Source organism: Varroa destructor, unplaced genomic scaffold (genome assembly GCF_002443255.2).
Source record: "Varroa destructor unplaced genomic scaffold, Vdes_3.0 BEIS01000001.1, whole genome shotgun sequence".
Taxonomy (NCBI): Eukaryota; Metazoa; Arthropoda; class Arachnida; order Mesostigmata; family Varroidae; genus Varroa; species Varroa destructor.
The window spans coordinates 13,294,830-13,310,224 of NW_019211454.1; the positions used below are offsets into that span (position 1 = coordinate 13,294,830).

Consider the following 15,395-nt stretch of genomic DNA (forward strand, 5'->3'; position numbering starts at 1 on the left):
TTTGCTGAACGTCTTGTTGCAACGCACGGAGGCTGTCCAGCTGTAACGGTGGCAGCGGCAAAAACAAAAACGACGACGACAAAAACAGCAGTATCGGTAGTGGCTACGTTCTGTCGCGTGTGGGGAACGCTTATTCTGTTTATACGTCCGAGAGTCTCATCAATGGCAAGGGCGTATTCACCCTCAACCGAAACGGAGCGGAGTAAGACGAAGCTTTGTTCTTCAGCATAACGCAAAGATCGGAAAGGGATGTGATCGCGCTGCTTCGTCCAGTAAGATTAGTCAACGAACCACGGTGCGAGGGGCAACAATAGGACGGGGCGACGGGCAGCGTTGCGAGAAGAACTGTGGACCGAAAAGCCGGCGAAGCAACGTTGTCTGAGGGGGCTAAAGTGTTTACTGTTTTGCCCAAGGCCTGTTCGCGCATGCGGGTCCATCATTCCTGCAGATTTTACTTTATTTCAACTCGTGTCTTGGTTTCGGCTAACACTACAACAGCGACTGTTGTCGCTTATATGAGCTTAACTAAGCTCTGAGCCATTACAGCTGGTGGCTACTACACAAGGCCTCGTACCTATCAGTCTGTTGTACTCAGTGGCCGCGTTGTCAGTGCTGGTGATACAGAACCCGGGGACGTGGCCAACGCAGCTCGTAATCTGGGAATCCTCGTGTGAAGCCAGCGACGGTCGTTAGATTATGGTGAAACGCGTGTGTGCGATGTTCATTGTACATCTAATTCATTACTGAGTTTTGAACATATTTGATGCTGTTATCGGAGTGGTGAAGTGTACAAATCGGTGTTTATGTCATTTTGAAGCCCTGTCGCGCGTCCGTCTGCAAAAGGTGATAACTTCATGTATGTCGCGACCAAAAATTAATCGTTGATCGATCGGAAAGTCTTTAAACGTTCAGTGTTACCTATCCACCACAACATCCTAGAATAGCATGCAATCATCGATCCATTTGCTTATAGCCTAGATTGTCTTCGTATTCGGTGGATTCAAAATATCTTCATCATCACAATCTGTACAACGTTACTCGTAAAAGAGCTCATTAGCCCTCTGCCCTTCAAAGTGAATTATTCTGCGTTGTTACAATTGATATCAGATCTTCAGAACGAATACGATCTTCAATCGAACGGATTACGATCTACTCAATAGTTCTTTGGAAAGGCGTCGCTTAGATAGGCCGAGTCACAAGCCAACGCTGTAAGTTCTAACCAGTCTGCAGTTCTGTAACAAATGATTGATAATGACAATAACAGCCTCAAATGAATATCACCGTTTGTCAAAATTTTGCTGAAGTCTTCATGGGTTACGTAATCGTTACGTGAAGAAGTTTCGGAAAAATTATCTTTCGGACAATGTGTCATGAGAGATCGTTTTTTCTCTTTGCTATCACACGACGCGTCTGCTAATATGCATAAAAGTCTACTCAGAAACGATCTGTGAGAGTACAATAGGTGTAATCTTACCGGTACCACAAGATCTAAAAGAGAAGTTATAGTGATAACAATCACGATAACCAGGCGGTGTTTCATTGTTTTTTTTTTTCGCGAACATGCATTTGTGCATAATGACTACTAAGAGCCCTAAATAAATCGACTAAAAACAGCGTCTACGGGGTTATGAACGTAGATACAGGAAGCCGAAATCGTGGCGCCAATAGCAGCACAGAGTCGAGATAACGGTTTCAGGCCACGCCAAGGTCGTCGTTAAATGACTGCCTGGGTGAACCGAATAGCCGATATTGCTACGATAGTAATTCCTGTTTTTGTTCGTCGAACTTTTAGCTTTTTTCGACTCTAATTAATTGTAGATACATGAACAGTAATATAAAAAAATAGACAATAAATTTAATCGGATTATCTGAAACGGATTGGCTCTTTTTCCTACGAATGAGAAAGTGATGGTCAACAACTGTGCGCCTACTTAAAATCGAGCCAATTAAATTAGATATGCAAATACTAAATATATATATATATATATTTATTGACAAATTGGTTTTATTGTTAAACGGCTAGAGCCAGGTAGCCACAGGCCGACTGACTCTATTCTACTCTACGTGTTCCGACTGGCGTTTTATCTGTGCAGTGCAAAATATTTATCTGTTACAGGTTAACTGGTGTTATAATGAAATCAGCCAGCCATACTTTTATCGTTTTTCGGTCTACGATTGCCAAAGAAAATTATTTTCATTAACACATCTATGTCATTATATAGATAGAACAAGTTTAAGGTTCTGTAGTTTCAAGTATGCCTGAACGATCGGCCTGCACGAAGAAATCAATTTTATAGAATAAGATAAAAGGCTTCCACAAAAACAGCATGTGTCATATCAGTGTTCTTTTAGTGATTTTTCAAATAAAAAAGCAACGTATCTGGTATAGGTTTTTTTTCCTTCTAATTTGCATAGAATCAAGCAACTTGAAAAACGAAGTTCTGCACGGGCGATCTACATAACCGCAGTTGTTAACAAAACACAAAAATGGACGGCTTCACATTGCACATCGAATTCGACAGTTTCGCCAGTCTAAATATAGCTATGCCTATTCGTATATATTTATGTCTGATCCCTCGCGTTGTCTGCGTGTGATATGTTAATCTATCTACGTAATCAATCTTCTCACCTCGAATCTGACCTGCTGCTCCCCGTTCACTTCAGGCTTGTTGTGTATTCGATCACCGAGTCACTCCATCAAGCGTTGGCGATACCGAAAAGCACGGCGATGCGTGATTGCTACAGATATGAATTGCCTCTTTAAATGGATGCACATGTAGATCCCCCCAAAGCACATCTAAACGAACAAATTCACGCTATGTGATCTATAGCAGCAGCTGGGCCAACAACAGCGGGAACGAGCTGGGTTGCCCCTATTTAGAATAGCATATTATTATAGCAATTATGAAAAGGAGAAAGCACACGTACCCACTATTCAATAATGCTGCTTGTTTCATCGCAAATACCCTTGCAGTCGGTTGGTTTTTAGCTAATTTGTCAAACTACAAATCAAGAAAACATATTTCCGCAAACTTCTACATTGATTAATGCGTCTATGGTGGCGTCTGTACTTATTGTCTGTTTGCCGCTCATCACTGACGGCAACCAGGGTATATATTGTTCAATGTCCGACCTGTGAACTCATAGAGTAACTATGTTGAGACGAGGTTTGAAGTCGGATCGATTGAAGGCAGTGTTTTTCAGTACTACGCCATATTCTATTTACGGTTCAGCTAAGTAAACAGATCAGGATATAATTACAGTGAACTAGAGGGTGCTGCCGAGCAAAGTCGAGCACATTTTCCCTACTAGGAAAAGCGCGGCTAAGACAACAAATACGGGATTGCTTTGAATAAACATTTCAGAATCGTCACCATCATCATCGCGCCCGTCCTCAGCCGCAACACGATTACACCTTGACAAGTCTTGGCGCACATACATGCATATGTATAGTCTTATTACATAGCAAACATGTGTCTCTTTGTTTGGGTGTTCTCCATAGCGCCCCCCCTCCCCCTGTTACATTAGCGATAAAACAAATATGTTACAAGGCTGTTCATCATCGAGGGCATGAGCGTATGTACTGTTGACGCTAGTGAAGCAGCAATTCCCGCCACAGAATGCGGCCTGAGGCTTGCGCTTCTGCTTTGCCGGAAAGCTCAGTCCGACTCAGTCGGTGACCGTTGTCCAGCTGACGTGATCCACGACGCATCGCTTATGTTAGATACAAAACAAAATTGAAACCCGCTGGCGATTAACTAAATACGTGCGCTGCCACGTATGTATGCTTATAGTATGGATAGCACCGTAATTGCGTACCGTGTCTTACAACGATGGCAACTCGTCCCAACTAACCAAAGCCACCAGGGGTCACCGGCGTCGTTGACGTTGTTCTCATCGTCAGCTCTCTCCGTTAGCGTTTCCACCGAAGCTAAGCGTCGGGTAGCAGCGTGCCTTTTAACAGAGGGCATGTCACCACAAACAGGCCGTACGAAGTACCGCTCTATGTGAGAAGCCACCAGAACAGCTGTTGCTGCGAAAGCCTGCAGTTGTTAGCTCACTGGCCAATGCTTTTACGACTATTGATCATCGTTTCGTTCATGGTACCGAAACTTACCCGTTTCACTGCCAAATCATTGCAATATCGCCGCCACCACCATTACGATCACTGATGAGAAAAAATCTTGTCCATCAATTACCTAGTGGCACAGCTGCTTCCACTGCTGTCGTTGTGATGACTACTGAGATTTACGTTTCTGCTGCTGCCGCCTCCACCGCAGTGATTGTCGCTGACGTAAAGGAGTATGCTGTGACTGCATCAGTGTTTTTAACAAGCCTTTAACGTGGGCGTCCGGTCGTGATCACGGTAACTGGCAAAGGAACTTGCCGAAGCAATGCTCGAATAGGGACAGAAATCTGATTGGATGTGCTTGGCATGTGGGCGGATCTTGTTTTGAGGAACCTTCGCTATAGGAAAAACGGTAACAAAACAAACTGACAACCGTTACAACAATGATACGGTTATAGAAAGGGACGGGCAAAGGGGCCAGCTGAAAAACGGGTAGGGCATTGCCAAGGGGCGCGGCAACAGCGGCACACTATTCACTATAGATAATTTGTTTGTGCCGTTATACGAAATAGGACACAGAAGCGTACATGACAATGAGACAAATACGTGCTTAGAATAGATGGTTCGCTGCAAAAATCAGACGACCACGAATGAAATAGTTCATTGGAGACTTTGTTAACAGCGAGCGACTCAGATCGCAAACGACAATAACCTGTGTATGATTGTCCGGGACTAGACCCATTTACTCCGAGTAAGGTGCTCGACGGTTTCAGCAAGTCAGTATAATGTTAATCTACGTACTGGCTCCTATTTAACACTGAACTAACCGGAAGTAGCAGCTTGAATAAAAAGCGTGGCCATTTCATGTCAACGTTAACGAACGGAAACAGTAGAACAACACTCCAGATACGATGACTGCAGTCTCGAACGTTTCGTGAACGCCTGCTTCATGTGTTGCGTCCGATAGGCATCGGCTGCCCGACGCAGACCATAGTTACTTGAACCTTTAGAAAAATTTGCGCAGTAGTATATCCAGGCCTGTTTAAATCAACCTACTCTCCGCTGATCCTGTTGCTTAGAATACGTACGTTTGAAACCGATAGTTGATATGTAGTATGTATATAAGTATGATAGTCGATAGTTGTAAGCAAATAGAACTAAACATATAGCTTGTCGGTGCTATTGACAACGCAATACATAACAGATCGCTGACTGAACTGTAGGCGAACTTCGTAAAATTAATGCTCGATCGAACGTCTATAAGTGATAACTTTATATAGCGTTTTACCATTCGGATAGGATGCTTACATCTATACAGAGATATAATGCTGTCTCCTAATCACACGCCATTTACTATGCTCTACGCTGCCCTAAGACAAAACACGTAATCGAATGTGACCTTTAGCACGGAATCGTTGAAGGTTCGTTTTTTTTTTCATACTCACTAACAACTGTATTTACTTTAAAACAAGGTGGACTTTTTGACGAGGTACGATTTTTTTTTTCTTTTGTTACTATCTTGATGTAGCGTAACAGCTAAAAATAGACAACACAAAGGTGGTTATTTTGTTTTTTTCTTTTTTTATAAATATGATTATGTATTTTTGTTGATAATGACAACTGTATAAACTAGCGTTTTCTACTATACGCGTAGGCCGAGTAATCAAATCATATTTGGGTCTGCATTGCGCTTATAGTGACGCGAGCGAGACATTTGCTTATAGATTTGGGTTCGATTAATCTGGGGTTTAACTTTGTGAAAGTCCGATACGAGCGTTACACAGTGTTGACTTGCTCTTACTGAACTGTTTCTAAAGTCAAAAAGCAATAATATCCCTTAAATTTACTAGTACTATGCTCGTTTGTATCATCGTACAATTGATAAATAGGTCCCTGTAGCAATGACGAGTGTTGACAGCGCGGTGAAATTTCATGGGGACATTTGTAACGAGAACGACGGATACGTCCGTTTCCAGTGAGTTCAATTAGTTTTTGAATAGATCAAATTTTGTCACGCGTGGGTTTCGTATCAATGGGCGCCGACATAGGTTTTCAAATCTACAACGACGTACATCAGAACACTAACATATACGGACGATACAACTATAATCTGGGAAAGTAGCCTAGTCTTTGCTAAAACAATTACACTCTCATAATGCTATTAGCGCTAGTAGTAAAAATATTTCTCTGCGATAACGTTAAGTCGTGAGTGACCGGTGTCTAGTTAAAGCTGACCAAGCATAAACAGGAAGCGTTCATAAAAGAATGACCAGCTGAGCTGAAGAACTATTCAGCATCGCATAGCTATATCTTCACTAACAGCACCCAAACCTGAGAAAAGACTCGTCTTGATTATTTTCGGCACAGTTGCTTCTTCTCGTTGGTTGACAATGAGAAGAAGCAACTGTTGAACGGGCGGCGCCAGAGCCGCTCGGCTTATGGCAGTGCAATTCTATTATATACTATCACGTCCACATATGTGACCAAGTGTCAGAACTGTATGAGCAGTTATCACATCCTCTTCGCCGGCCGAAGCTTCTTGTTCCCACGTTCTCTTTTTCACAGTAATTACGCTGTCTAGCTCTGACTGCCTAGCGCTCACTGGCCTGACGTCAACTTCGGCGTCCAACTGCCTGCGTATCAACGTGCGGTTCCTTGATGATGTTGCCAAAATGCTTTCAAGTACTTCTGTTTAACGGCCTGTTGTTATCCTTTGTCTAGCGGACGCCCAAGGGGCGAGTGAGGCCGATAGCACGTGAATACTGTATCGGTAGCCACGACCGATAGTCTCGGGATAGGTTATTCACCCGTCGATCAGGCCTCCAAAAATTGTCGTGCTGGAATGAATGATTGTAAGGCACAGATGTCTCTCGACGCTTCGAAAGGGATGCTCCGGTATTTAAGGTCGGGTCCTCGTGATAGTGCAATGACTAACTGCTTGCCGATTGAACTTCGGCAGACAGGCTTAAGTCCGCTCGTAGATGCGTTTATTTTTGTGTTAGGGGCCCGTCGTATAAAGCACTACTAACATCAGTAGCCTAGCGGTAGCACTGAACGTAAATTTCGAAGGGTTTGTCATTGAAACGGCTCTTTGTGTCGTTACACGAATTTATTTAGTTTGGACGAAGTAGACTATGTGTACAGGACACTGGTTTCGAGCAGACAGCACAGGGCTGGAAGTATCGATTCTCAATTCAGCAAAATATCAACAAGGGCTAAAGCAAGACACACAGCTAATTCTTTTTTGTGTGTCGGTTCATATAATAGGTGCTTGAAACGTTGATAGTCACCGAATTTTAGGCGCAGGGACAGTGAATATGCTGACACTTGACGTATGGATGATTGAAATACGGCTAGCTGTTGTTGATACATTGTTACGAGTATAGCAAATCTAGTTTCAAGCAGTTCAGTCTGTATCACGACGACATTACCTGACGAAGATCTCCGTTTCCGCATAGGTCCGTAGGAAAAATCTATGGCGCAATTAAAAAGTATTATATAATTTTATTATTCCATGTCTTGGCAACAAAAACGATACTCGATTCGATTTAAAAATGAGCGATTGAATAACTGGTCTAGAATAGGAAACGTGCTGTACCGCGCGTACGCCTTCCAGATATTGATAGGATACTACCGAAGTTATTTCATTTAACTTTCATAGTATCATTATCTAATTATAGAAGAGAAAATGTATATATAAATGGTTGTGACATCATCAGTTTATCCTGGTGTTGTTAGCTGAGTAATAGTGCTTTGATAATGCCAGTCGACAATTGTGCTGATCTGTAAATGGTACCAAGTACTTCACTAACAACAAACTTTTCAGGTTGACCCAACCTGTAACAGAAGGACCTGTTCATCGGCACAAGTGCGACATCCGCGAGCATGCGGATTTGTATCGGTCTGCAAGCCATGCAAGTCTTGTGATGCAACAATGATGCCAGATTGCCCCAGCAAATTAGACTTGATTCCAGATGAAATTCATTATTTCACGAGAAAAACTAATAAAAAGTATTTGTTTAGCCTTCTAAGTTGTATAACTTGTTCCAATAATCTGACGAAAATATCATATAGCATATTTATCATAAAAACAAAACCACACAAGCAACCAGCTCGAGGCTCTTCTCCGATGCCTTTCTGCATGCTGTTACAGGCACGTAGTTCGATAGCTAGAATCTATGTTATCCTTTCTTCATTATGTACGGCAAAGGGTGTCTTGTAGAATTCACCACACTTCAATATTACCATTGGCCACTGTGCCATTGTCAATCATATCTCTGTTTATGTCATCGTTGGGGTGGCAACTATTAGCAAGCGATTACCGTATTTTACATGTCGCGGAAATACTGCGGCCTTTGAGGGCTAAGTAGGCGAGGGTACTTTTTTTAAGCTATACCCCAGTTTCGGCCATACATCAGGCCTGCGCAGTTTGAGATTCGACTAATACCCAATGGTCTGGTAGCGATTGAAGGAGACGGCAGCGATGATTATGGCCAAGCGATTAATTACCAGGTATCTTGTCCAGAGCTAAATTGCGGTTAAGCCAGAACATATACCAGACAGCAAATAAAGCGTGGCAGCTTTTAAGCCGTTGGTGGCGTGATTTATCTATACGTACGTTTTACTTCTCGAATAACATGTAACTCGGGCCAAAATCGTAGACCGTAATCAGTAACCGTACAGCAACGGGGAACCGTTAAATGGCGACAACGAGTTAGAGGGATCGACGAATCATTCATTATCCACTTTGAAAGCTTGATACAGTCACGCTTGCGAAGATTGCTTCCATGAGTTGGCGAAACTCATGGAAGTTATACATCGAGTTATAATTATGACTATTATAATTAGCGGTGAGATCCGGCTAGTACGAATATTCATGTTCACAGGAACAAATTCTGATATTGAGAGGCTTATGTTTTGAACGATTCCGACATCACATAGTAGTATTTTGACACTGACAAAAACCCTAAATGAGCGTCTTTTAAGAAAGTACCTGTTTTTAACGGTTGTAAATGCTACGTTAATTTGAGTTGCGACCTGTCTAACTTTGTTGGCCGTTCGTCACATAAAACAGCGTGATTTAACTGGGATGGGTTTCTTTAGCGCCCCTTTTAAGAAGGCGTATGAATTAAAAGATCAAAAGGCTTCGTACGCAGCTCAGGCAGATTTCACTTGGTTAATTTTTTCCTACAATTTCGTACAACTTTGTTGTTCTACTAAAAACATTTCTATGATTGTATGTTTCATTGAATCTTCTGTGTGGTCTGGAATTTACAATGAGGTCTGGCTATTCCGGCAGGAATAAAAAGCAAATGATCTATAGGGCAGTAACACTTGTTAGATTTAAACGACCCAAATGACAAGTGTATGCACATAAATTTTGTCAACGAGAACTTCTTAAAGATGTGGCTTTTCCGCACAGCTACTTTTTATAGAAGCATACCTTACTATGTAACTTGAAAGAACATTGTCATCGGCGTCAAAATTCAGCTAGAAGCATAAAGTAGCACAAGCCGAAGTTTCCAACAGCGACCACACACGGGCTCCACGCCACCCTGGCCCTTCGGCAGACCATGCGAACGACTCTACCGTCTATTCTACTCAACCAACAAGCGGTTCATGTCGTCGGACACTAGGTCGCATTAGGACAACCGATCGCCTGAAAAGCTTTTTGGATCAAGAACAGAAACCAGCTATTGCTGACACAAAGACATTTTTATGGCCTGTTTCTTAAATAGGGCTCCCTCGTTTCCGTGATCAGCCAGCAGCATCCGTTTCCTGCAGAACATGTGGATGACCACCTTCGGCTGCTCGTGAATGGCCTGTAAACGATTGTTCCACTGTCATGATTATAATGTCACAGCGGCATTTTCGAGTCTGCACTTGCCAGTTTGCTATCAACGATTGCGAACAGTCATGGATAAATAATTTTTTTTTTTAAATCAGGGCCCTAGAGAATCTTCCGATGCCAGATAAATGCTTAATTATGCAGTATCGCTAATGGGTGCTTGGAACACCGTCTAGCAGTTCGATACCTGTGACACGGGTAGATTAGCTTATTCTAGGGGGACCGATTGTATCGTAATTTTCGTCATGTTTGCGAATGCCAATACGTGGGAGCAGCTTGATCTTGCGAGAAGAGTGAGGAAGCCTGGAAGACCATTGTTGCTTATGCAAAGTGACAAATAAATTTACAGTAAGGTAAGTGTGTAGGGAATTACGCGTTGATTCACCAGGACATGCAGTGCAGATGGGGAGCCGCTTTAATGATCCGATGTTCGTGTAAGTATCCACTATGGGTAGGTAGGTAGGTAGGTAGGTAGGTAGGTAGGTGATAAAAAGTGGCAAAAAACAATGCCTGTCTTAATATGTGCCGGTACTTAGACCATACATGGAGATTTACGAGATTTTATTATATTTTGATCGACGTGGAGTTCGCATTGATAGATGATTCTTGATTCGGAGAACCAGTGCAGCTATTTCCCTGATGGTGCTATTTGGTTATTTGAAAACAAGCTTCGCCTTGAGTTTTCTAGCATTCTTCTAGCATAGAGAGAACTAGCATTCTGTAGTTATCGGCGAAGAGGAGCATTGCGCAACGCTTTCCTTTGAAAGCTTGTTAACCAAAAATAACACGTTCTTTAATCTTCTCAGTTATCCACTAAACATAATCTTCCAACTAATATACATATAACAATTCATTTTAAACATCATTTGACATAACCCCAAAATACCATTTGACAACGCAATTCATATGCTCACACCGGCGTAAATCATCTTCTTTATTGTCTCATTATGCGCGCTGTTATAGTTACTACTTTAAAATAGACAATTTATCAAGTCCACATAGAGGATCACAACGACCAGGCCGTTCTGTGGTGCGTACTGCTACCACAGGTGGCGGAAATCCTCGTAGAAGTCAAGCGACGACCAACGCAGAATGGGAAGCTGGCAATGCCATTGTATGAACTTCTACGGCAATAAAGGTAGACGAAAATTAAATAGATAAAAAAAAATCAACGATCCCTCTCTGCGTCTGTTTGGTCACGACGAAGAACGCCTCTCTTGTATGATTGTCTCTTAGGTGCAGCAGATGTTATACTTTCGTAAACATTTATTCACCTCCCTTCATTTTCTTTGCTTATTAATATATTCAATTGGCCATGAATATATTATAGAGTACAATAGTAACAATACTGCGACACACGGTAAAAATGACGGCCGAGGCGCCGTTCGACCGTAACGTTTGTCTCATCGATAATATTCTGTAGATAATTACATCGGGCTGTGATCGAGCGATTGATTAACTGAGCCTTCTTGTCTGACTTTCCATGAACAAGAATCTAACCTTTTCAATAGGCCTAAGCGATTCTTACCCGAAAGAAAAAATCGATAAGGTGCAAGCGAGTGTAGTTTATTGAGGCGTCCGATTATCTTTGTATTCGTGCCTTTTAGAGGAAAACATATGTTGTATTGAAAAAAAAAAATAGTGAACTTTTCGCTCAGCTAGCTGAGTCATTGTGATGAAAGTTCATAATTAGAAATGCCTTCTCTTGGCGCAGGCACGTAAATACATGGTCAGGCAACATAAGTGACACTTTTTATATGCCGATACTTGTTCATTTCTAAAACTGACATATGAAAATATCTGTACAGATTACATTTGTGCTCTTGTTCCTCACCGTTAAGACATGAGGAAGTTGGAAACGCAATGAGGGCATTTTTTACGTAACGTAACAAAACCGTACCTTTATATGCTTAGATAAATATACTGGCGTACACGTATAATCATATTTCGCGTTTCTCTTCTAACAAGTAAAAGCCTTTTATCAAGCTCTCGGCAATTAGCGTAGAGCACCGTTTCGCTTCTAGATTGGACGTGGTATTGCTCCAGTCATAACTAATCGTCATAAACGCGTTTTCTAGCATAGTTTCCTGTCGATGAAATCGATAGCGCCTCGATGTATACAACACCGTTCCCCATTCACATCGCTGTTTGTGTATCCATTAATACACCATCTACATATGCTTGTCCTGTGGACTTCGCCGGACATCCTTGTTACCAGTATCGGCCTCGGCCCATGTACGGCCTCTTCTACCAGCAACGTATTCGTAGATATCTACGACAAGCTGCTGTACCAAAGGTCAATGAGAGTCAGCAGGACAGGTCATTGGAAGCCGAATTTTTTGTTCATAGTGTTTTCTGCATTAGTAACCAGCGCGTCATTCCAAGCGGACGCCAGATCCGATTTTCGATCGACAGTTCGCGCTTCCCCCACCCTCTCACCCTTCAGTGCAACGAATACCTGAAAGCTGAACTTTCTTTTTTCTTTTTTGTTGAACAACCATCCGTTTCCGTGACACTCACGCCAGTAAACTACACATATATGCAACTAATTAGCAGGGACTTTCTTTGTCCATTATAGCCGCAGTGTAAAGCCGAATTTTGTCAGCTTTGATCAGGCCATCTTGATGGGAGGAAAGACTTTACAGTGAAATTTGCTCAGGTCTAAGGTCTCCGACGAGTGCATGCTAACCGGACCCGGTCATCATAGGTCTACAGGTGACAGACAGTAGAAAACTAAACGTTATAACGTGTGTCGCATAACGATATTAGGTTACGTACATTTCTAATGACTTTTGCACACTATTTCCTTTCAAAATCTTTGTTTCAAGATAAAGTGCTTTATTTGTTGAGCTGTATACGAATTCGTGCGCCGTGTACGACGTACGTGTGCCTAGTTTACGTGCTAGCTTGTTAATTTTATATTGAGAAAAAATATAGGCTAGATAAAAGTAACAATAATCATAGTAATAAAAAGCTTAATGGAAAATCTACACGTGTTTGCAAGCAGAGTACGTAACTACTCATCTATAAAATAAATGCCTGCAGCTATCTTCAGGGGAAGATTTGCTTACTATATTAAATAGACATTCGATTTGCATAGTTTGATAATAAACCGGCCATTAACTCGTGTTCCAACATACAAGTACTTCGGGAGCGGCTACCTTTCTTATACCTGTGGATATTTGCCTAATTAGGACGTCCTAATTAGGACGACTTCGAGGTAGCCCCATCATGGCACCATGCAACCATCACCTGGTGGATACATGGGGCAACGTATCATGTAGCAGCTACACTCCTCAATCCTGTCCATCCTACGAAGTCGATCGTCGTGTACGTCTGCGAAAACACACCAATAAGTTTACGCAGTAGGTACTTCTCCAGCTATTTTCTATGCAATCTACACACCCTGAACTTTAAGAAGATCAATTACTATTTTATGTTAGTTTCGATTATAGGGGCAACTGCTTGGATTTACATAGCTACCATCGTTAGCATGCTATTACGGGTCGTTGTTTATTTTCGTTGAATCCAGTAGAGGATGAAATGTTGAGAAGCCTAAACATCCGACAATTTGCAGTATACGCTAGTTTGTATTGGGTAAGATCGACGTGGTCCCATTAAAAAAATGGCCTCATCTAATATTGAACGCTACATCAAGTACTATTGCCAAACTGAAAGAAAGCAAAGCAGGCAACCGTCTTCTACATTTCGTATACAGTAGCTTTGTTAAAATAGGGGCAACAGACAGCGTTTATCTCGATACGATACCGTTGCCGCCCACGGGTGAGACGTTGGCCCACCACGCACAGGTTTGAGGGTAACTGACCACAAAAATTACTGCCGGGCAAAACTACGGCACCCGGGAGCGCGTATCCCCTGTTAATCTATGGGCATATATAATCATGCACTTGCTCCCTCCTCCTTCCCCTATATCAAATGCGATTATCATTAAAGGTCAGCAATATATTCATCTCACTTACCTTAACCTTTATTCACCAGTAAACCTTGAAATTTGCGCAGATTGAATTAACCAAAGTTCGCCACAATCTGGTCTGGTGGGGCTTTGTTCCGGCGGAATCTATCCATATCTGCTCTACTGAATTCCCACACATCTAGATATTGCAAACAACGCGCGCGGTTCTTTAATATGCTGTCATGTGTTGCATTTATAATATAATAGAAGCAGATATCTTTCATCATAAACAGCGGCTTCAGATGAAGGGTATGACTGCAAGCGAAACTGGGTTTTTAGAAAATAGAATAATATTCTGCCTTTATATCGATTCAAAGAAAAAATCAAAGACTTATAAAGGCTACCCAATACTTAGTGTAGATATATATTTTGGACTCTCATGCGAAATTTACTGTTTTTTTTTTTATCTGGTACCTGAGAAATTCAGAAGTCAACATGGTTTAGGGTTTAGCTAGTAACGGAATGAACGCTGGCGTGTCCAACGTACAACCGCAACTGTGCATCGTTCAGCCAATGGATTACGAATCGCCATAAACACACCATCATTTCTGTCCAGTATTAAAAACTAATAAATTCTTGCTAAAGCGCATTTTTATACGATTTTGTATCAGCCCCAATAGTTATTGAAGTTTAAAATGTATGATATATATATATATATATATAAAATAAAAAATTTTTTTTTAATTTTCGTGGTCGAAATTAGAAGCATTGCTCACGGTACAAGGTTAAATGCATTAATGTCAGCTGCATATTGAAGTGTCTATATAGTTACTCATTACTAGCTTCCGACACAGCAGAAGAAATGAGGTTTATGATGAGGTTATGTGTTAGTGATGTTTCTTACCACCGCTATTACTTTAGATATAAGTGAGATCTTGTCAAAACTATATTGGTAATTTTTTTCGAATGGTGAATAGTTAAATCTGCAATAGACAATCTTCACTAAATACGTAATTTCAGTATCCCCGATCGGCTTTCCCCGTTTTCCGTCTGTGTTCAACTTTATTCGCTACAGGGGACGCTATTCTTGTGAAGGAAAAAAAACCAGCAAAAATAGCATCGAATATTAAGGGCAGAAAGCCCCTGCTTTACAGCAGCACGAGATCAAGAAAAATCCCAAAAAAACACTTGCGTTGAAGAACGATTGGACGAATATGTCTGGGAGACAAAAGTTACGGCAGCACGGAAACTGTGCAGTTGGTAACTAATGAAAGATTTCTCTATTAGTATCAGCAGCGGTGCTCGCCGGGGAAAAGTGATTGACGGATGAGCAGATTCAAGGAGGTACCCAAACCCAGCACTGGCAAACAGCAAAACAGCCTGCTGCTGCAGCAGCAGCAGCAACAACAGCAAATCTATTTTTTTTGTGGGGTAGAATATCAGGGGGGGCGGCTGAAGACTTGAGTGGATCGGCGCATTGCGCGTGAACGATAGCTGTCGTGTGACTGTTGCTGCCTGAATTACCCGAGTTATTGCTTTCGAAACTGTCCGTCGTTTGTAGCTGC

The 15,395-nt window shown here is 41.9% G+C and overlaps 1 protein-coding gene across 3 annotated transcripts in view; it reads left to right on the forward strand.

Annotated features, from left to right (window-relative positions):
- The first annotated feature begins 228 nt into the window (after positions 1 to 228).
- Positions 229 to 15,395, forward strand: part of LOC111249471 (uncharacterized) — a 71,411-nt gene continuing 56,244 nt past the window's right edge. Inside the window, exon 1 of one of the 3 annotated variants that reach the window (XM_022803389.2) lies at positions 229 to 856. The gene's annotated coding sequence lies outside the window, so the exon portion shown is untranslated. The other 2 variants (XM_022803371.2, XM_022803379.2) reach the window with 2 other exon arrangements.